This window comes from Aedes albopictus, chromosome 2, assembly GCF_035046485.1.
Source record: "Aedes albopictus strain Foshan chromosome 2, AalbF5, whole genome shotgun sequence".
NCBI lineage: Eukaryota > Metazoa > Arthropoda > Insecta > Diptera > Culicidae > Aedes > Aedes albopictus.
In genome coordinates this window covers 62,499,329-62,523,017 of record NC_085137.1, presented here as the reverse complement: position 1 = coordinate 62,523,017, position 23,689 = coordinate 62,499,329, and the positions used below count along the sequence as shown (strand labels likewise).

Here is a 23,689-nt window from a genome sequence, read left to right as displayed (position 1 = left end):
TTAATGTTAGTATTAGATCTCACGACAGTTGACTTGTTGTTTTCATGTAATCGAATAGAAAAGTTTATTATCGTTATTATTTGTGCAACTTTTTTGACAAATCAGCCAACATATCATCCAAGTAATGTCGAACTTTTGTTCATAGCCACTTCTGCTACTTCAGTTTGTTCGCTTCTTCCTTTCAGAAAACCACTGCCAGAAATTCCAACACTCCAGCTATTCGTCATTCACCTATTGCTCTCCATTCCACAGACACTCTATTTCCGTTGCAGAAAATAGGTCACTTGTACAAAACTGCTCCCGAGTATAGAACAAGACACACCGAAATAGACTAACGATTTCTCATTCGCACACCGGCACCGTTTCACATTGTTGAGTTTCCTCAATACTCCACAAACGTTATCAGCTGCTCAACAGCCCGCACTAATACCCAACCCATTCACCTTCACACTGCTTCTCTGCCTCCGGCACACGCAAACCTAACATTAACAAACTTTCTATCCGTCCTGATGGAGCCGCCACCAGCGTCGTTATCGCCGTCGTCGTCGTCGTCGTCGTTGTCGTTGCTGATGAAGTTTATCCTTGCAGCAAGCTAACCAGCGAGCGCGATCAGACTTCCTTCACCAGCAAAGACCGTACCGCGAATGAGCACAGACGTTCCATGCCTTACGGTGGCCAACAGCATACACCACACCACCCCATCGCAACCCGACCTTACAACAGCACCCCATTCCCCCCTAATCCCTATGAATCACGTCCATATCGATTCCGACCAAGTGTCACCTCTCTCGCTGTTGCTTTTCCGCTGCCGGGCTTGAGCCTTTGAAGCGACCGACGACGAAAACAACGACGGGTCCTGTTGCCGTGGACGGTTCGCATTACTTCATTCACCACAGTTAGTGTAGTCCTTTTTTTCGTTTCTCCGCGCTACCGACCAACCGTGGAGGAAAAGCGGAAGGCCTAGGGAAACACCACTTCGATACGTATGCACTACCAAAAGGGGGCAAATCTCCGAATCCTAAGCCAGGAAAGCATCAACGAAGTGGACCCTGGGGTAGTAGGTATGAAGGTATGCAACTGTGACACCGCATACCCCTAACGCACCATCATCGGGTCAAACGGCCTACGGTCAACAAAGAAGGACGATGAAAAGATTAATAATTCAGTGATAGACTTTTTTTTGTCTCTCCGCTAAGTCAGAGCTTAGTCATGCCGGTGCTGAAGTGTTGCCAGATTTCATGGATCATTATCATTTCATCATTTTCAAGACTTTTCCTAACGAATGATGGAACATCTTGATCTTAAGTAAAAAGAAAATCGGGTTAAGTACTGTTCTTTTGAATTCCACTAAGAATTTGCATCCTTTGACAGATACGTTTTCCGACCTCAACTGTAAGGTCGTCTTCAGTGTCTTGTACTTGACTTGTACTTGACTTGTACTTGTAAGACGGATTTTCCTAATATCTCGTGCGACTGGAAACATCTGCATTAGGTATTTTTATTTTACATTTGCAAGTAAGTATACAATATCGAAGGTTTTCACTATTACACAATATTTATTGAAGTTTTTTCATGGATTTGGTTAACCCTTTTAAGTTTAATAAAGAATTTTATATGCAATGCAGTTTAAATGCCAAAGGCCTGTTTGTAAATTGAAACCTAGAATTACATTCTTTTTCTCATTATTATTGATGTTGTTGTTGTTGTTGTTGTTGTTCTTGTTGTTGCCGCTATAACTCAGTAAATTTCAAACCGGTTGACATGAATTTTTGAACATGGCTAGATACTGTGCGCTCCTTAGCACACGTCGCTCGAAAACCCCAAGTGATGTCAGGTCCTCCTCGAGCATCGTCCATGTCTTGTATTGTGTCCGTAGAGGACCACCGGTCTTATTAGGGTTTTGTACATGGTGCATTTGGTGCGTGGGTGAATCTTATTAGACCGCAGCTTCTTCTGGAGCCCGTAGTAGGCCCCACTTCCGCCTTCGAACTTCACGACTGACTCACATTGTTGTCAGCCGTCAGTAAGAATCCGAGGTAGACAAATTCCACCACCACCTCCCCGTCTATCGTAACATTACTACACAGACGGATCCGGTCATGTTCGGTACCTCCTATCAGCATGTACTTTGTTTTTGAAGCATTCACCACCAGTCCGACCTTAGCTGCTTCGCGTTTCAGGTGGGTGTACACTGTACAGCTCTGCCATCGTTCCGAATGTTCTGGCGATAATGTCTGTGCAGAGCCGAATATAGCCGGAAGGAATCACCCAGGATCGGGCCAAAGAGTATGATGACCACGATGTTCGCACGTCCGACTCCGGTGCTGGTTGCTGCTGGAAAAAGCCCGAGGATAAGATGGCGATTGTTGGGGTTAGCTCGCCTGCTGTGACAGTTCTGATGCGAGACAACGCACAAGAGTTCAGCTCACATTCAGCCACTGTCACATTAAGCATTGGGAGCTCTTTCGCCCCCACACAATGTCCATGTCGTCCGCAAAGCACACAAATTGACCTTTGTGAAAATCGTTCCCCGGCTGTTGAAAAGTAGGCATGCGAGTTCATCTTCTTGTCGCAGTCCCCGGCGAGATTCGAATGAACTGGATAGTTCACCCGAAACCCTTACGCAGTTTTGCACACCGTCCATCGTTGCTTTAATCAGTCTAGCCAGCTTCCCAGGAAAGCCGTTTTCGTCCATGATTCTCCATAGCTCTGCACGGTCGATGCCGCTTCTAAGTCGATGAACAGGTATTGCGTTGGGACCTGATATTCACGGCATTTCTGAAGGATTTGCCGTACGGTGAAGATCTGGTCCGTTGTCGACCGGCCGTCGATGAAGCCAGCTTGATAACTTCCCACGAACTCATTCGTTTTAGGTGACAGACGACGGAAGATGATCTGGGAGAGCATTTTGTAGGCAGCATTTATCTAGACCAACATTTGAAAAGGGCGGAAGAGCCAAAATGTAAAAAAATCACTTTTCAGCATAGTTTGATGAAACAACTCATAAACATATGGTTTTTCCTGACGTTAGCTCAAAAATGAGTTTCCACTTCTGGAAAACAATAATTTAAATAAAGGCGGATTTCCACATCTGATTTTGATCACTTCATTTGGTTGTTCCGCCAATGATCTTGCGCCTTTGAAAAAATGCACAAAATTGTTAACACTGTTGAATAAGCAGTCGAGAACATCATCTCGCCATTCATATTTATCAAATTTACACAAAACTTTTACTCCCACTTTTGATTAAAGTCGCCCCAAACTACTTACACCATTATTGAAAAGCCTTCGTCATTACGTCGTGCTTCGGCGCCCATCAAAATGTCTGAGTGGAAATCCGCCGCGCACTTATTGCTCTTGTTGCGCACGGATGGTTCTTACGCCCAAGATCAAATCGTGCGTTTTTCATCGTAAAATTCAATAAAGTCGTTGACTGACTGCAATAAGTGGCGATAATATGGCTTCAATGTCTATTCACGATATATTTTCTCCAAAGGATTTGGATGATATGCAGCTGGTAAAGCTTCAGTGATAAAAATGGTCTCAAATCTATTGACCGGCATAGGTCACAGCAGGTAGATTCAGCAAAAGGTGATATTGGGAACCAGGCCCGTGCACAGAAAAGGCGACAAGGGAGGGGTTTTACCCAATTTTAGCAAAGGGTGAAGGAGGCCTTCCCAAGCAACACATATGGTTACAAAACAGTGACGGCAGCGTATGTAAAAGTTGCGCAGTAAGTCACAGTGACTTCTGTGCAACCATTACATACGCTGCCGTCACTGTATTGTAACCATGTGTGTTGCTTGGGTTGTGTATAGAGTATCGGCAATGGGAGGAGTTTAACCCCCATCCGTTGTGCACGGGCTTGTTGGGAACATAATATGCTGCCTGCGCTTCCCCATCGGTACTGTAGCTATATTTTTTTTTTCAACGCGCATTTTGAACAATGGCAGGGACAACTCCCTCCTTTGCTGTACGATACTAGATAAACTGTAAAGAGTTGTTGTTCATAGATAAGAGCTAGAATATAGATTTCAATCGAAATCTGATTTCCATTGCATTTTACTCATTGTTTTTTTACCACTCATCGTAGGCAACGTCAAGAGAAAATTTCCTTCCTCCTCCATTGTCCAATGTCAGATAAACTTGAATTAGTTACTTTTAGTTAAGAAAGCTTCAAAATTAATTTATTGCGGTGGATTAGGTTCAAAATCTATTGCATTCCACTAATTTCGATACAAAATTTCTTCGGGCGTAACAACAAAAGCGATCGATTCTAGGTAATATTGACCAGGCGTAATTCCAGTGCTGGCGATCAAGCGGCGTAGCATGTCGGGCGTAATGACCAATGAGTTTCTATTTGGGCGTAATTTTCATTTCATTCATTTTCTTCAAGGAAAAACGCTTGTTTGTACTTTTTGACATAAAATCACCAAGAGGTTAGTGTTTTCTTCTAAAACAACGAAAAAGATTGAGTGCACACGCACAAAGTGTTAAATAGGAATTAGTTTTAGATTGTGAAACTTTGCAAGCGTTTTTCTCGATTCTAACATTTTGGATATCCGCCCTTTTCACATGTTGGTCTAGTTATAATGGTGATCGCTCTGATGTTCTCACATTCCAAGTGATCGCCTTTTTTGTGAATGGGGCAGATTACCCCTTCTTTCCATGAGTTCAGCTGCGATACCATCCGTACCAGCTGCTTTGCTAGCTTTGTTAGTTCATTTCCGTCCTCCACTGATCTGACATCGTCGTCTCTTCCGTTGCCGTGATCTCCCGTGCCTACGTACTCCACGCCATTCTAGTGCTGATCGAAGTGCTGCTTCCACCTTTCGATCACCTCACGTCCGTCGGTCAAGAGGCCTCCGTCCTTATCCTTGCACATTTTGGCTCGCGGCACTAAGCCGTTGCGGGATGCGTTGAGCTTCTGATAGAACTTCCGTGTTTCTTGGGAACGGCACAGTAGTTCCATTCCATTGCACAACGTTTCTTCCAGGAGGCGCTTTTTCTCCCGAAAAAGGCGGGTCTGCTGTTTCCGCTTCTGTTTGTAACGTTCCACGTTCTGCGGGTCTCTTAATTGCTGCAGCATTACCGCCCGCACTGCGTTATTCTCGTCCAAAACCGTTCTGCACTCTTCGTCGAACCATTCGTTTCGTCAATTCCGTTCCACGTACCCGATGGTACTCTCGGCTGCTTTCACTGTACTCCAGCAATCATCTAGAGGGGCCTCATCGAGCTCACCCTCGTCCGGCAACGCGGCCTCGAGATTCTGCGCGTATGCTGAGGTAACATCCTGTTGTTTTAGTCGCTCTAGGTTTTACCGTGGCGGTCGCCGATACCGTACATTATTGATGACGGAAAGTTTTGGGCACAATTTTACTATCATCAGATAGTGGATGGATTCGATGTTGACGCCACAATAGGTCCCGACGTCAATAATGTCGGAAAAGTGCCGTCCGTCAATCAGAACGTGGTCGATTTGAGATTCCCTCTGCTGTGGTGATCTCCAGGTGTAACGATAAGGGAGGCAGTGTTGGAAAAAGGTGCTACATATGGCCATGTTTTTGGAGGCGGCGAAATCAATAAGTCGTAGGCCGTTTTTGTTCGTCTGCTGGTAGGCTTTGAACTTTCCAGTCGTCGGTCTTCAATTCCTCCTCCTCCCTCCTATCTGAGCGTTTGAATCTCCTATGATGATGATGATCTCCTTGACGTCGTGACTTGGGCAGTTGAAGAATCGGCCCTTGATCCTCAACCTGCACATTCTTTCGTCGATCGGCCACCAACCGATCACGCGCCTCTGCATATCACCCAGAACGATGAAAGCTATTCTCTGCTCGCGTGTGTTGCCGCAGCTCTGATAGATGGTATGATTACCTCTAAACGTTCGCACCATGGATCCTGTCCAACACACCTCCTGCAGCGCTACGATGCCGAACCCGCGGTCCTTCAGTAGATCGGCGTGTGGGCGGGTGCTCCCATGAAGTTGAGAGATCGGCAGTTCCACGTACCAAGTTTCCAATCGCAAGTCCTTTTTGTTCGCTGGGATCGTTGCCGTTGGTCTCGGTTCGTATTATTCTGTTGCTGATTTTCCGTTACAATGGTTTTTTACGGCTGGCTCGTAGGGCCTGACACCAACCCCCTACTTTCCGGAGGACCACAGTGCACAGTTGAGCTTAGAGTCCTTCCCTGGCACTCGGACGTAGATCGGCCGCCCCTAACATGGGGATCAGACGCTGTTGTGAACCGCTCCTCCTGGAGAACAGACGCTCAGGTTTGCGGAAGCAACATCCCCCCCCCCCCTTTCCCTGTCAGCTTACGACCAAAGTTTCCACCGGGGTTGGTTACCCGATCTTCCCTAAGGTTGCTTGTAGTTTCCAGCCGGTACCACGCGGAGGTAGGGATAGGAGAAGCTGGGCAGATGCTAGTGGATCACAGTGGGATGTGAATTGCGCATCATACCCAGCCTTCTCCGTGCCAACTTTCCTAACAGTACCGTTATTTTTTTATGTTTTGTAGTAAGGGCGTAAGTACTTTTTGAATATAGGCAGCATCCAGTCAGTACGTTACGTTAAATGAGGTATATTCTACCCCCTCCCTTCTCCCCCTTGTGCGGGTTTCCTATGCCTGGAACCCTGAAATCACCACAGAAAATTTATCAATTTTGATCAACTGGTTAGTTATCGGTAATGGTGCCGGTGAGTGTTTGTGAATATTCTTCGTATTGGAGCCTCGTATTGAAGCCTCGTTGCCGTGCGATTAGCGTTACCAAGCGTATAACCGTACCATATCAAGAGGTGAGGGTTCGATTCCAGCTCCGAGTGGTGAAACTTTTCGCAAGAAATATTTCTTCCTCGTATCCACTGGTGCTCGTAATGTGTGTCGTGTCCGTTGTCTGGTGTTAAGTTTCGTTCAGTCTGTACAGCTTCTGGCTGAAGACGGTGTCCGTGTCTTTTTTTTTTCATATGAGATTTTCATAACTAGTGAATACCTCTGCCGCTCTGCCAATTTGTAAGAAATTTCCACAGTAGTACACACACAGATAAAAATAATGAGATTTACACGTCATGTAAACTTCAGTTTACTCATGTAAACTTAATGTTATGATTGTTTACATGATATATCATGTAAATTTGTGTTATATGTCATGTAAACTCTCAGAGTCATGCTGAATTACATGACATATAATGGAAGTTTACATGATATTTCATGAACTTTACATGATATGACATGTAAACTTCTATGATATGCCACGCTCCAATTATGTGCATCATATGTCACAGAATTTTACACTCTTTTTACGATCTGTGCAGATAAGAATAATGAGGTTTACGCGTCATGTAAACTACATTTTGGTCATGTAAACATCATGCTATGATGGTGTACATGATAAATCATGTAAATTTGTGTGATATGTCCTGTAAACACTTTGAGTCATGCTGAATTACATGACATTTACATGATATGTCATGTACATGTTTTACATCCTACACAGAAAAAAATATGTAATTAAAATTCAGCGAGAAATCATGCACATAAAGGGAATGCTAGAGTTAGTGCATATTTACATGATATATCATGTAAAATTACGTTACGCTCGTGTAAATTTCCACCAATAGTCGTGTAACCGGTTGTAGTCCATGATGGTTTACGCGATGGTTGGTGTAAATTTACACGATGGTAATGGAATTTTACATTATATCTCATGTAAAAGTGCACTAACTCTAGCATTCCCTTTATGTGCATGATTTCTAGCTGAAATTTAATTACATATTTTTTTCTGTGTACACTCAAATTTTGTGCATTACATGTCACAGAGTTTTACACTCTATTTTCGATCTGTGTAGCTAATTATATGCACATATAATACGCCTACCAAATTTTATGCACAGATAAAAATAATGAGATTTACACGTCATGTAAACATCATTTTACTCATGTAAACTTAATGTTATGATGGTTTACATGATATATCATGTAAATTTGTGTTATATGTCATGTAAATTCTCAAAGTCATGCTGAATTACATGACATATAATGGAAGTTTACGTGATATTTCATGAACTTTACATGATAAGTAATGTAAACTTCTATGATATCTCACGCTCCAATTATGTGCATCATATGTCACAGAATTTAACACTCTTCTTCCGATCTGTGTGGTTATTGGATTACTACTTCCAGAAGTTCAATCGGAAAAATAAGGGGTGATCACTAATGACTGGCTAAAGGTCTAAAGTTACGGTAAATGAACGCATTTGAAGATGCTCCTAGGCCAAATTTGAGCATTTTTTACGTCTCCTCCATTGCAGAGATTGACGTATTTCTGTGTCCCGTTTGTAGCGGATACATACAGGCTTCATTCTTTTTCATGACTTACACTGTTGGTACACAGGGTCAAATGTTTGACCAAATACAAATCAATGCTCAAATATCTGGTTTGACTCGATCGAATTTTTTATTGGTATCAAGGATGTTTACTCTTGAAATCATTTCTTGTCAAATATTTGCTCTCGCGTACTACTATTTTACTTATAAGTAAGCTGTATAAGCTGTATACAGTTATATCCGAAAGACTCAAATTACTCCTACAGATCTCTACAATATTCTATGGGATTTCAGCCGCTTTCTAGCGGTTTCTGGGGTGTTCCACGGGTTTCAAGAGATTTTAGGTGTGTTCCTGGGCGTTTTGGAAGTTGACCGGAGCGTTCCTGGGTTTCAACGGTTCGTTCCTGGGAGCGTTCCACGGGTTCCCAGCAGTTTCAGGGGCGTTCCGGGGGTTTCAGGGAAGTTCTAGGAAATTTCAAGGATGTTTCCGGGGGTTTCAAGAGCGCAAAAGAGGTTTTCAAGGAATTTCAGAAACTTTCCACGGGGTTGCAGAGTTTTCCAGTCAGGAATATTCCAAGGCGTTTCAGGAGCGTTCCAGGAGTTTTCAAGAGGTTTCAGAGTTGTTCCTGAATCCTGATCCACAGCCAAACACCGTTTATCCCATTCGAGACGGAGCGCAAAAAAGTGGAACTTCCATAGAAATGGCTCAACTTTGGGTCTCCAGAACTCTCATACCTATTAACACCTACATATTATAATACCTATTGTGGGCTTCGTGGCCGAGCAGTTAGCGGTGTCAGTCGTTTAGGTGTGGGCCTCGGTTTTCGGTATTTTGGTTTGTTTCGTTATTGCCAAACGCCTATAAATATATGCACAGCGCATTCTAATGGGCCCATATAGCCGAGGCGGTAAACGCACGGGTATTCAGCATGACCATGCTGAGGGTGACGGGTTCGATTCCCGGTCGGTCCAGGATCTTTTCGTAAAGGAAATTTCCTTGACTTCCTTGGGCATAGAGTATCTTCGTGCCTGCCACACGATATACACATGCAAAATGGTCATTGGCAGAGGAAGCTCTCAGTTAATAACTGTGGAAGTGCTCATAGAACACTAAGCTGAGAAGCAGGCTTTGTCCCAGTGAGGACGTTACGCCAAGAAGAGGAGAGGAGCATTCTAATGCACATGTCAATTGAACACCCCAAGTTCTCCATACAAACATCGGTCATAAACTGCGAAGGCCCGGTCCAATATTTTCCGAAAATTCTTTTACTATGACACTTCTAGGGTTCCAAACCCCTGTTCTTTTTTTTCTCATCCCATAAGCTTTAATCAGTCTAGCCAGCTTCCCAGGAAAGCCGTTTTCGTCCATGATTCTCCATAGCTCTGCACGGTCGATGCCGCTTCTAAGTCGATGAACAGGTATTGCGTTGGGACCTGATATTCACGGCATTTCTGAAGGATTTGCCGTACGGTGAAGATCTGGTCCGTTGTCGACCGGCCGTCGATGAAGCCAGCTTGATAACTTCCCACGAACTCATTCGTTTTAGGTGACAGACGACGGAAGATGATCTGGGAGAGCATTTTGTAGGCAGCATTTATCTAGACCAACATTTGAAAAGGGCGGAAGAGCCAAAATGTAAAAAAATCACTTTTCAGCATAGTTTGATGAAACAACTCATAAACATATGGTTTTTCCTGACGTTAGCTCAAAAATGAGTTTCCACTTCTGGAAAACAATAATTTAAATAAAGGCGGATTTCCACATCTGATTTTGATCACTTCATTTGGTTGTTCCGCCAATGATCTTGCGCCTTTGAAAAAATGCACAAAATTGTTAACACTGTTGAATAAGCAGTCGAGAACATCATCTCGCCATTCATATTTATCAAATTTACACAAAACTTTTACTCCCACTTTTGATTAAAGTCGCCCCAAACTACTTACACCATTATTGAAAAGCCTTCGTCATTACGTCGTGCTTCGGCGCCCATCAAAATGTCTGAGTGGAAATCCGCCGCGCACTTATTGCTCTTGTTGCGCACGGATGGTTCTTACGCCCAAGATCAAATCGTGCGTTTTTCATCGTAAAATTCAATAAAGTCGTTGACTGACTGCAATAAGTGGCGATAATATGGCTTCAATGTCTATTCACGATATATTTTCTCCAAAGGATTTGGATGATATGCAGCTGGTAAAGCTTCAGTGATAAAAATGGTCTCAAATCTATTGACCGGCATAGGTCACAGCAGGTAGATTCAGCAAAAGGTGATATTGGGAACCAGGCCCGTGCACAGAAAAGGCGACAAGGGAGGGGTTTTACCCAATTTTAGCAAAGGGTGAAGGAGGCCTTCCCAAGCAACACATATGGTTACAAAACAGTGACGGCAGCGTATGTAAAAGTTGCGCAGTAAGTCACAGTGACTTCTGTGCAACCATTACATACGCTGCCGTCACTGTATTGTAACCATGTGTGTTGCTTGGGTTGTGTATAGAGTATCGGCAATGGGAGGAGTTTAACCCCCATCCGTTGTGCACGGGCTTGTTGGGAACATAATATGCTGCCTGCGCTTCCCCATCGGTACTGTAGCTATATTTTTTTTTTCAACGCGCATTTTGAACAATGGCAGGGACAACTCCCTCCTTTGCTGTACGATACTAGATAAACTGTAAAGAGTTGTTGTTCATAGATAAGAGCTAGAATATAGATTTCAATCGAAATCTGATTTCCATTGCATTTTACTCATTGTTTTTTTACCACTCATCGTAGGCAACGTCAAGAGAAAATTTCCTTCCTCCTCCATTGTCCAATGTCAGATAAACTTGAATTAGTTACTTTTAGTTAAGAAAGCTTCAAAATTAATTTATTGCGGTGGATTAGGTTCAAAATCTATTGCATTCCACTAATTTCGATACAAAATTTCTTCGGGCGTAACAACAAAAGCGATCGATTCTAGGTAATATTGACCAGGCGTAATTCCAGTGCTGGCGATCAAGCGGCGTAGCATGTCGGGCGTAATGACCAATGAGTTTCTATTTGGGCGTAATTTTCATTTCATTCATTTTCTTCAAGGAAAAACGCTTGTTTGTACTTTTTGACATAAAATCACCAAGAGGTTAGTGTTTTCTTCTAAAACAACGAAAAAGATTGAGTGCACACGCACAAAGTGTTAAATAGGAATTAGTTTTAGATTGTGAAACTTTGCAAGCGTTTTTCTCGATTCTAACATTTTGGATATCCGCCCTTTTCACATGTTGGTCTAGTTATAATGGTGATCGCTCTGATGTTCTCACATTCCAAGTGATCGCCTTTTTTGTGAATGGGGCAGATTACCCCTTCTTTCCATGAGTTCAGCTGCGATACCATCCGTACCAGCTGCTTTGCTAGCTTTGTTAGTTCATTTCCGTCCTCCACTGATCTGACATCGTCGTCTCTTCCGTTGCCGTGATCTCCCGTGCCTACGTACTCCACGCCATTCTAGTGCTGATCGAAGTGCTGCTTCCACCTTTCGATCACCTCACGTCCGTCGGTCAAGAGGCCTCCGTCCTTATCCTTGCACATTTTGGCTCGCGGCACTAAGCCGTTGCGGGATGCGTTGAGCTTCTGATAGAACTTCCGTGTTTCTTGGGAACGGCACAGTAGTTCCATTCCATTGCACAACGTTTCTTCCAGGAGGCGCTTTTTCTCCCGAAAAAGGCGGGTCTGCTGTTTCCGCTTCTGTTTGTAACGTTCCACGTTCTGCGGGTCTCTTAATTGCTGCAGCATTACCGCCCGCACTGCGTTATTCTCGTCCAAAACCGTTCTGCACTCTTCGTCGAACCATTCGTTTCGTCAATTCCGTTCCACGTACCCGATGGTACTCTCGGCTGCTTTCACTGTACTCCAGCAATCATCTAGAGGGGCCTCATCGAGCTCACCCTCGTCCGGCAACGCGGCCTCGAGATTCTGCGCGTATGCTGAGGTAACATCCTGTTGTTTTAGTCGCTCTAGGTTTTACCGTGGCGGTCGCCGATACCGTACATTATTGATGACGGAAAGTTTTGGGCACAATTTTACTATCATCAGATAGTGGATGGATTCGATGTTGACGCCACAATAGGTCCCGACGTCAATAATGTCGGAAAAGTGCCGTCCGTCAATCAGAACGTGGTCGATTTGAGATTCCCTCTGCTGTGGTGATCTCCAGGTGTAACGATAAGGGAGGCAGTGTTGGAAAAAGGTGCTACATATGGCCATGTTTTTGGAGGCGGCGAAATCAATAAGTCGTAGGCCGTTTTTGTTCGTCTGCTGGTAGGCTTTGAACTTTCCAGTCGTCGGTCTTCAATTCCTCCTCCTCCCTCCTATCTGAGCGTTTGAATCTCCTATGATGATGATGATCTCCTTGACGTCGTGACTTGGGCAGTTGAAGAATCGGCCCTTGATCCTCAACCTGCACATTCTTTCGTCGATCGGCCACCAACCGATCACGCGCCTCTGCATATCACCCAGAACGATGAAAGCTATTCTCTGCTCGCGTGTGTTGCCGCAGCTCTGATAGATGGTATGATTACCTCTAAACGTTCGCACCATGGATCCTGTCCAACACACCTCCTGCAGCGCTACGATGCCGAACCCGCGGTCCTTCAGTAGATCGGCGTGTGGGCGGGTGCTCCCATGAAGTTGAGAGATCGGCAGTTCCACGTACCAAGTTTCCAATCGCAAGTCCTTTTTGTTCGCTGGGATCGTTGCCGTTGGTCTCGGTTCGTATTATTCTGTTGCTGATTTTCCGTTACAATGGTTTTTTACGGCTGGCTCGTAGGGCCTGACACCAACCCCCTACTTTCCGGAGGACCACAGTGCACAGTTGAGCTTAGAGTCCTTCCCTGGCACTCGGACGTAGATCGGCCGCCCCTAACATGGGGATCAGACGCTGTTGTGAACCGCTCCTCCTGGAGAACAGACGCTCAGGTTTGCGGAAGCAACATCCCCCCCCCCCTTTCCCTGTCAGCTTACGACCAAAGTTTCCACCGGGGTTGGTTACCCGATCTTCCCTAAGGTTGCTTGTAGTTTCCAGCCGGTACCACGCGGAGGTAGGGATAGGAGAAGCTGGGCAGATGCTAGTGGATCACAGTGGGATGTGAATTGCGCATCATACCCAGCCTTCTCCGTGCCAACTTTCCTAACAGTACCGTTATTTTTTTATGTTTTGTAGTAAGGGCGTAAGTACTTTTTGAATATAGGCAGCATCCAGTCAGTACGTTACGTTAAATGAGGTATATTCTACCCCCTCCCTTCTCCCCCTTGTGCGGGTTTCCTATGCCTGGAACCCTGAAATCACCACAGAAAATTTATCAATTTTGATCAACTGGTTAGTTATCGGTAATGGTGCCGGTGAGTGTTTGTGAATATTCTTCGTATTGGAGCCTCGTATTGAAGCCTCGTTGCCGTGCGATTAGCGTTACCAAGCGTATAACCGTACCATATCAAGAGGTGAGGGTTCGATTCCAGCTCCGAGTGGTGAAACTTTTCGCAAGAAATATTTCTTCCTCGTATCCACTGGTGCTCGTAATGTGTGTCGTGTCCGTTGTCTGGTGTTAAGTTTCGTTCAGTCTGTACAGCTTCTGGCTGAAGACGGTGTCCGTGTCTTTTTTTTTTCATATGAGATTTTCATAACTAGTGAATACCTCTGCCGCTCTGCCAATTTGTAAGAAATTTCCACAGTAGTACACACACAGATAAAAATAATGAGATTTACACGTCATGTAAACTTCAGTTTACTCATGTAAACTTAATGTTATGATTGTTTACATGATATATCATGTAAATTTGTGTTATATGTCATGTAAACTCTCAGAGTCATGCTGAATTACATGACATATAATGGAAGTTTACATGATATTTCATGAACTTTACATGATATGACATGTAAACTTCTATGATATGCCACGCTCCAATTATGTGCATCATATGTCACAGAATTTTACACTCTTTTTACGATCTGTGCAGATAAGAATAATGAGGTTTACGCGTCATGTAAACTACATTTTGGTCATGTAAACATCATGCTATGATGGTGTACATGATAAATCATGTAAATTTGTGTGATATGTCCTGTAAACACTTTGAGTCATGCTGAATTACATGACATTTACATGATATGTCATGTACATGTTTTACATCCTACACAGAAAAAAATATGTAATTAAAATTCAGCGAGAAATCATGCACATAAAGGGAATGCTAGAGTTAGTGCATATTTACATGATATATCATGTAAAATTACGTTACGCTCGTGTAAATTTCCACCAATAGTCGTGTAACCGGTTGTAGTCCATGATGGTTTACGCGATGGTTGGTGTAAATTTACACGATGGTAATGGAATTTTACATTATATCTCATGTAAAAGTGCACTAACTCTAGCATTCCCTTTATGTGCATGATTTCTAGCTGAAATTTAATTACATATTTTTTTCTGTGTACACTCAAATTTTGTGCATTACATGTCACAGAGTTTTACACTCTATTTTCGATCTGTGTAGCTAATTATATGCACATATAATACGCCTACCAAATTTTATGCACAGATAAAAATAATGAGATTTACACGTCATGTAAACATCATTTTACTCATGTAAACTTAATGTTATGATGGTTTACATGATATATCATGTAAATTTGTGTTATATGTCATGTAAATTCTCAAAGTCATGCTGAATTACATGACATATAATGGAAGTTTACGTGATATTTCATGAACTTTACATGATAAGTAATGTAAACTTCTATGATATCTCACGCTCCAATTATGTGCATCATATGTCACAGAATTTAACACTCTTCTTCCGATCTGTGTGGTTATTGGATTACTACTTCCAGAAGTTCAATCGGAAAAATAAGGGGTGATCACTAATGACTGGCTAAAGGTCTAAAGTTACGGTAAATGAACGCATTTGAAGATGCTCCTAGGCCAAATTTGAGCATTTTTTACGTCTCCTCCATTGCAGAGATTGACGTATTTCTGTGTCCCGTTTGTAGCGGATACATACAGGCTTCATTCTTTTTCATGACTTACACTGTTGGTACACAGGGTCAAATGTTTGACCAAATACAAATCAATGCTCAAATATCTGGTTTGACTCGATCGAATTTTTTATTGGTATCAAGGATGTTTACTCTTGAAATCATTTCTTGTCAAATATTTGCTCTCGCGTACTACTATTTTACTTATAAGTAAGCTGTATAAGCTGTATACAGTTATATCCGAAAGACTCAAATTACTCCTACAGATCTCTACAATATTCTATGGGATTTCAGCCGCTTTCTAGCGGTTTCTGGGGTGTTCCACGGGTTTCAAGAGATTTTAGGTGTGTTCCTGGGCGTTTTGGAAGTTGACCGGAGCGTTCCTGGGTTTCAACGGTTCGTTCCTGGGAGCGTTCCACGGGTTCCCAGCAGTTTCAGGGGCGTTCCGGGGGTTTCAGGGAAGTTCTAGGAAATTTCAAGGATGTTTCCGGGGGTTTCAAGAGCGCAAAAGAGGTTTTCAAGGAATTTCAGAAACTTTCCACGGGGTTGCAGAGTTTTCCAGTCAGGAATATTCCAAGGCGTTTCAGGAGCGTTCCAGGAGTTTTCAAGAGGTTTCAGAGTTGTTCCTGAATCCTGATCCACAGCCAAACACCGTTTATCCCATTCGAGACGGAGCGCAAAAAAGTGGAACTTCCATAGAAATGGCTCAACTTTGGGTCTCCAGAACTCTCATACCTATTAACACCTACATATTATAATACCTATTGTGGGCTTCGTGGCCGAGCAGTTAGCGGTGTCAGTCGTTTAGGTGTGGGCCTCGGTTTTCGGTATTTTGGTTTGTTTCGTTATTGCCAAACGCCTATAAATATATGCACAGCGCATTCTAATGGGCCCATATAGCCGAGGCGGTAAACGCACGGGTATTCAGCATGACCATGCTGAGGGTGACGGGTTCGATTCCCGGTCGGTCCAGGATCTTTTCGTAAAGGAAATTTCCTTGACTTCCTTGGGCATAGAGTATCTTCGTGCCTGCCACACGATATACACATGCAAAATGGTCATTGGCAGAGGAAGCTCTCAGTTAATAACTGTGGAAGTGCTCATAGAACACTAAGCTGAGAAGCAGGCTTTGTCCCAGTGAGGACGTTACGCCAAGAAGAGGAGAGGAGCATTCTAATGCACATGTCAATTGAACACCCCAAGTTCTCCATACAAACATCGGTCATAAACTGCGAAGGCCCGGTCCAATATTTTCCGAAAATTCTTTTACTATGACACTTCTAGGGTTCCAAACCCCTGTTCTTTTTTTTCTCATCCCATAACAAAATTTGGTGTTGAATGGTGTAATCCGTGTGTTGCTTACCAAAATTTCAAAGAACAGGTTGTTTAACATGTTTTGATTCTATTAGTGAGGAATAATTGTCAAAATGTGGTTGCTATCATGAACCCAGCAGCTAATCTGCAATAATGATTTTTAAGATATTTCTTGTTTAAACAACAAACCGTCATACTACTTAATTTAAGAAACGTAAAGAAAGAATTTCTTATATGCTGATGGTTTAAACGTTGTACAACAGCTGCACAACGTTTAGCACGATCATTGTTTCATGATGATTATAGACCGGTTTTTTGATAAATAGATTCTCATTTCTGGTCGAACAAGAGTTGAAGTAGAGCTGCAACTCCAGTAAATCAAATACTGTTCAGCTTGCAGCTTAATAACGCTTTTTAAAGAAACATGTTTTTAAAATAATAATTGTTTCTTGGGTGGGGCCGCGCGTTCCCATTGTAACAAACTAAGAATCTAAGATAAGCGCGCCAAAAGATAAATTAAAATTCCATCTTCCATTGTATACATTTGGGCATGCATTTGGGTTACTAACTTCTATTACAAATGTTTTAATTTCTCTTAGAGAATGGTATTGCAAGAATTATCTCAAAATCATTTTGTAGAATGAATGTTTTGAAATCTGATATTCAGACAAATCTGAGCTATTTTGATAAATATTTAGTTAAATCTTGTTTCATTCAGTCATCAGTAATCATCAATTATTAAAAAGCAGTTTTCTTGCTAGAAATCCAAAAACCGTCAATGAAAATTATTTCACTGTTATCCAGATGCTGAGTAGAGTACAGTGATAAAGTTTTATTGAAATTGGTTGTGATTTCAGCGAAAAAACTGCTTTTGATTTACTGGTAAAGGATGATGGTTTGTTTCCTCTTAATTAATAACGTTGTTCGTCTCGTTTAAAAAAAAATTAAAAACTGAGGAACTTCATCAAGAATTTGAAGTTCGTATCTTTGGCGAAAAAAAAATGAATCTTATTGTCAAAAGTTTTATAGTTAGAAGTTTTCTCACAAGATGGTGCTGTACTGCTGTAGTGTAATTGGTTTGATTGTATCATATCTCAGCCCAACAAAAAAAAATACAGTTTTGGTATACTCTGCAAATATGCTTAAATACAGGCTAAACTTAGTTCGGTAATGTAATTTATGAGTGAAAAACCATCCGAACAGGTGGCACTGAGGTGAAAAAATATATTCAGACCATTTCTCTAAACAATTCCCTTTGGATTCCTAGGGTAAAAGCTCCCTTAGTGGAGGTAGTACCAATAGTAACGGTAGTGGCAATTTAGCACTATTTCGACCAAAAAGCTTACAAATGGCATATTTAATAGATGCATCATACCTAATTAATAACATTAATTCAGTTTTGTGTTCAGGATTTGGCAAAAAACCTATTTTAAATAATTATTTTCCTTAACTTTTTTGCTCCTTTGCACCTATAGTGGTGGCAGTGTTCCTATAGTGGTGGGTCCCATAAGAATTCAATGGGATGCGCCACTATAGGAACCAATGTTAAATTTTACCTCCATAATAGGAACCATGTACCTATAGTTGGTGCAAGTGATTTATTAGCAATAACTGAAATAAACAATGGTTTTTACATTTTTCTTAGAAAATTTAAGTGAAAAACTATCGATTAACGTTTTCAGACTTTTTATTTTTTGGTTTTATCAATTTTATTCAATTATTTTAGCACAAGGAGCTACTAATAGCACCACTATTGGTACATTTACCCTACCAGATTTCATCTTGCAACTCCCCCTGAGAATCCTGAAGGGATGCGCTCCAGAAGTTATGCTGTAATTCTCCCCGATTATAACTGGGTTTCTTCTTCTACGGATTCTTTCCGAAATTTCTCTCTGAATTATTGCGGATTCATCAAGCTGCGAATTCCTTAGTAAAAATGTGTAAAGTTATTTGTGGGAAAAACATGAAAAATGTATTCGTGGATGATCGTAGTTTCTATAACAAGCAAGATAGGATAGATAGAACTTTTACAGTCGTTCTTTGTTCAATTCGACGGAATTTTCGACGATTCAAAATAAGAGTTTATGGTTAAGTCCATATTTGCCCTAGAAGACATCAAGTAGGATGAAATCTTAAAAAAAAAACTAGGATAACAAAGAAGTTTTAGAATACTTGTGAATGTGGTATTCACCTAGCACTCTGTAATTTCTTCACCGATCGCATGTATAATATTCTCAGATACTTCTTGAAAGGCAGCCTCACAGTATTAATTTCTCCAGAGATTCCTAAAGTTGAAAATATTTCTATTAAGCACCCAAGATTTTCGATTACCAAAATGAGATTAAATTTCAAAACAGTATTATGGTTCAATGAAATATAAATAAACGGAATAAGCCATTTTACGAAGTGACAACAACGCTACCTCCTGTCAATTCATTCATAAAATCGGCTCGTAAAATGGACTATCGGCATTAAGGTGTCTAATTTCATTACCTAGCATTGTAACGTATGACATGCAATGAAAAATTCTAAACGGATCTCGATTTTTGTTATTTTTTAAAGTAGATACAATTGTTAATACCATTAATAAACAGTAATCATATACTGGTTTGATCTAATAAGTTTTAATTTATAACAATTATGACATATTTGCAAAAACTTGTGACAGATCTGAACATGTAAAATTCAATTCAATGAGCATTAATATTTATTTTACGATCCGAATGCACAATTGTGCCGGTAATAAACAAAAACCAAACAAACAACTAGTAATGTTCACTATGTCGTACTTTTTTATAATTTTATGCTTACTAGCTCCGACTTCTTTCTTCTTCGCTTGCATTGCAGCTATTTTCGTTCATCAATCATCAATTGTAACAGTTGTTCAATTATAAAAAACCGCAAACCTGCCAGCACTGAATGGTTGGTTAACACAAATGTTCACTAGATCACGTTTTCAGACAAAAACGACTTCGAACACCAAACTTAACCTTCCTTTTGCATCACGTTGGCAGCAGCTCGCTGACGTAGTGTACGGTTTGGGTCAAAAATGACCCTAATGCCAAAGGAGGGTTAATCGATGTTTCAATAACTGTTAAGGCTCAAGCATCCGTCATCATTTTTCGGAAATAGAAAAGCAGTTTTTTCGCTGTAAATCAAGACAACGACCACGAAAATGTATTCACTGTATTCTATTCCTCATGTGGATCACAGTGAATCCATTTTCGTTGCAAAAATGTTTGATTTGGACGAAAAAACTGCTTTCAAATGTTTAATGATGACGATGATTTAAATGACGAATGCTTCAACGTTAATCCATCTTATATTGCTTCATACCGATATCGGAAACAATTCCTCAGAAAAGTCAAACACAAAGACACTACTGTATCGTATTACCGGCGACCAACGTGCTTTTTCACGCCCAACGTCCGATTCCACACTGAACCAGGACGAAAGGAATAAAAAGTTTCGTTTGATGTTTTTCTTTCTTTCCTCTCGGTTTCACAGACATAAACCAACACGACGAATTGACATTCACAGACGACGGAAAGAGAGAATCGGTACAAACCAGCTGAATCGCGTTAAAGGCATACGTCACCCAACACCCAAAAGATCCAGCCCACTTTAGCCACCCAAAATTCCCACAGTCACTCCCCGCCGGGTCCTTCTCTTGGCTACCGTCGACGCGTCATTCATATTTCTCCACTCTATACCATCGCATTGCTTCACTCGCTTCAATACCCACTTGTGGCAATAATATAAGGACCGACTATATCTAGCTAGCTAGCTATCTGTGTTCCATTTCTCATTTTCTTGCTTAGATCGGCCTCCAAAGCAGCTGAAACTGAATGATTTCAGCTAATGTCTGCCCTCCACCGGATATCGTCGTTGTGATGTCAAGAGAGGAAGAATGGCGTAAAATGACCTCCCAATCAGGGTTAGGGTGATGAGTGTATTTTTTAGCTTTTTTATTGTCAACTAGCTGTCCCGGCAAACGTCGTTCTGCCTGCCTACTGTGTTTTTTGACATATAGCTGAGCAAAAAAATGCCCCGCAAAATGGAAGTTAAAACTTTCTCGTTTTCGGTGCGATCCCGGTCGATTTTCTCAATTATTATTTCGTACGAACACGTCGGAGTCCTGCACGAATGGAACACTGAAAGAATGGTGTAGATCCGTTGGCCCGTTCCCGAGTCTATTCGTGACATACAAACACCATTCCATTTTTATTTATGTAGATAGATTGGAATGACCGTAAAATTTACAGAAAGTTAAAGTATTTCAATTTTTTACAAATTGGAAAACAATTTTCAACTAACATATAAGTTTAACATAAATAAGTACAATGAAACATGAAACCTTTTAGATACAGTTTGCATTTTACACCATACCCCTGCATTATTACAACCCCCCAAATCCCTTCCAACCAGCCCCCATCGATTGTTTGCTCGCATAGAAGAGTTTTCTCACCGGAGAACTACCAACACCAATCCAGTAGCCACGCACATCCACATAACATAACTACCAACCGCCCCGGTGTGGTGCGGTGTGGAGCGGTGGAGACATGGACAAATTTCCTTGCGGACACCGGGCACAAAACAGACGAACACGACGAATTGACATTCACAGACGACGGAAAGAGAGAATCGGTACAAACCAGCTGAATCGCGTTAAAGGCATACGTCACCCAACACCCAAAAGATCCAGCCCACTTTAGCCACCCAAAATTCCCACAGTCACTCCCCGCCGGGTCCTTCTCTTGGCTACCGTCGACGCGTCATTCATATTTCTCCACTCTATACCATCGCATTGCTTCACTCGCTTCAATACCCACTTGTGGCAATAATATAAGGACCGACTATATCTAGCTAGCTAGCTATCTGTGTTCCATTTCTCATTTTCTTGCTTAGATCGGCCTCCAAAGCAGCTGAAACTGAATGATTTCAGCTAATGTCTGCCCTCCACCGGATATCGTCGTTGTGATGTCAAGAGAGGAAGAATGGCGTAAAATGACCTCCCAATCAGGGTTAGGGTGATGAGTGTATTTTTTAGCTTTTTTATTGTCAACTAGCTGTCCCGGCAAACGTCGTTCTGCCTGCCTACTGTGTTTTTTGACATATAGCTGAGCAAAAAAATGCCCCGCAAAATGGAAGTTAAAACTTTCTCGTTTTCGGTGCGATCCCGGTCGATTTTCTCAATTATTATTTCGTACGAACACGTCGGAGTCCTGCACGAATGGAACACTGAAAGAATGGTGTAGATCCGTTGGCCCGTTCCCGAGTCTATTCGTGACATACAAACACCATTCCATTTTTATTTATGTAGATAGATTGGAATGACCGTAAAATTTACAGAAAGTTAAAGTATTTCAATTTTTTACAAATTGGAAAACAATTTTCAACTAACATATAAGTTTAACATAAATAAGTACAATGAAACATGAAACCTTTTAGATACAGTTTGCATTTTACACCATACCCCTGCATTATTACAACCCCCCAAATCCCTTCCAACCAGCCCCCATCGATTGTTTGCTCGCATAGAAGAGTTTTCTCACCGGAGAACTACCAACACCAATCCAGTAGCCACGCACATCCACATAACATAACTACCAACCGCCCCGGTGTGGTGCGGTGTGGAGCGGTGGAGACATGGACAAATTTCCTTGCGGACACCGGGCACAAAACAGACAGGAAGTAAACAGACCGCATGTTGCTGTGAATATTGATGAGTAAGTCCCGACTCCCGACCGTCCGTGGTGTGTTCGCTCGCAGGCTAGGCAACTGGTCGCCCCAGTCAATTGGAGCCGTCGTCGTCTTCCCCCGTCTTTGGAAATGGGGATAGCAATGTTGCTGCCTAGCGACAAAAGAACATGCCTCAGAACATGTGCGAAATGCAAACATACCTAACGATATAAATTCGTGCTGGCTTTACGGGTTGTGTTGATTTTTGTAAAAGTATGACGTGATGTGTTGCACGATACGATGGAGGCGCATGGTATCTGGTAGCGTGATGAAATTGAATAAGGAAATAATGGAGATGAGAAGAGACGCATCTTATCTCTTGCATATGCAAATGTAGTTCAAGGATCATTACAGACCCCTGAAATTCTATATTCTCGTTATATATCCTTTTTAGGGATGGGATAAAACGTTCTGTTGCAGGGTGTGCTGTTAGATTTTTGACTCTTTTGTATGTAGGAATGCAGGATTGTCATCATTCATCAAGTACACGTTAACGCCGCTCAGCACTAAAGTGCATAATTTCCAGACTACACCAAAAATGTGTAACCCTTGCATATTCACAAAGTCAGCTCCTGTGTCCGCAAAATCGTTAAATTCGCAAATATTTTTGTACAGCAATCTAGGGTAAAAGCCCCCTTCTTCGGCCTAGTACCTATATTCATCTCATTTTGTCTCAAAGATTAGAGATGTGCGCCGTCGAGATTTAATACTTCACGCCGCCGGATGTTTTGATTTTCTAGCACGCCGTCAGCTTAAAACTCATCACGCCGCCGAACTTAGAATTTCCCCAATAATCTTCAGAAAATAATCGGTTTAAGTTTAAACGCTCCCAAAATGAATGCATGTCATTTATTGCCGAATAATTATATATTTCGTTCAATGATCCTGTTGAGATTTTAGTTACTTTTTAGTCACTTATATATCATCATATAAAAATCCTAACAAATATCATATTCTTCACACAAGGTGTATAAAGCATGCAATGACAGCATGCATGCTTTTCCCCGCGTGACGTCATAACGACGTTCGTTTATAATTGAGGGGGTTAGAAGCAAAGGGGTGTAAGTGACAAAAACCCACTTTCGAGTAAATGAGGTTTAAAATTTTTCGCCAATTTTTCATTACATACATACAAAATGTGAGGAATTTCAAAATCAACCCAATTTTCTCCGATTTATTATAAGTTTTTTTTAATCGTCGTAAAAATTATCTTAAAAAAGCTCCTGAAAGCTTGAAATCTGAAGAATTCAGGTCCTAATAATTCAATTCATGCCATAACTTAAGAATTATTTAGGCAGCATCCATTTATT

At 41.8% G+C, this 23,689-nt stretch overlaps 1 protein-coding gene across 5 annotated transcripts in view; it reads right to left on the bottom strand.

The window, feature by feature from the left end:
* LOC109418121 (plasmanylethanolamine desaturase 1) overlaps positions 1 to 19,994 on the bottom strand; it is a 60,780-nt gene extending 40,786 nt beyond the window's left edge. Inside the window, exon 1 of one of the 5 annotated variants that reach the window (XM_029871324.2) lies at positions 19,974 to 19,994. The gene's annotated coding sequence lies outside the window, so the exon portion shown is untranslated. Of the gene's footprint in view, positions 1 to 231; positions 718 to 19,426; positions 19,620 to 19,973 lie in introns of those variants that run through there. The other 4 variants (XM_029871325.2, XM_062849750.1, XM_029871321.2 and 1 more) reach the window with 4 other exon arrangements.
* Between the last annotated feature and the right edge of the window lie 3,695 nt (positions 19,995 to 23,689).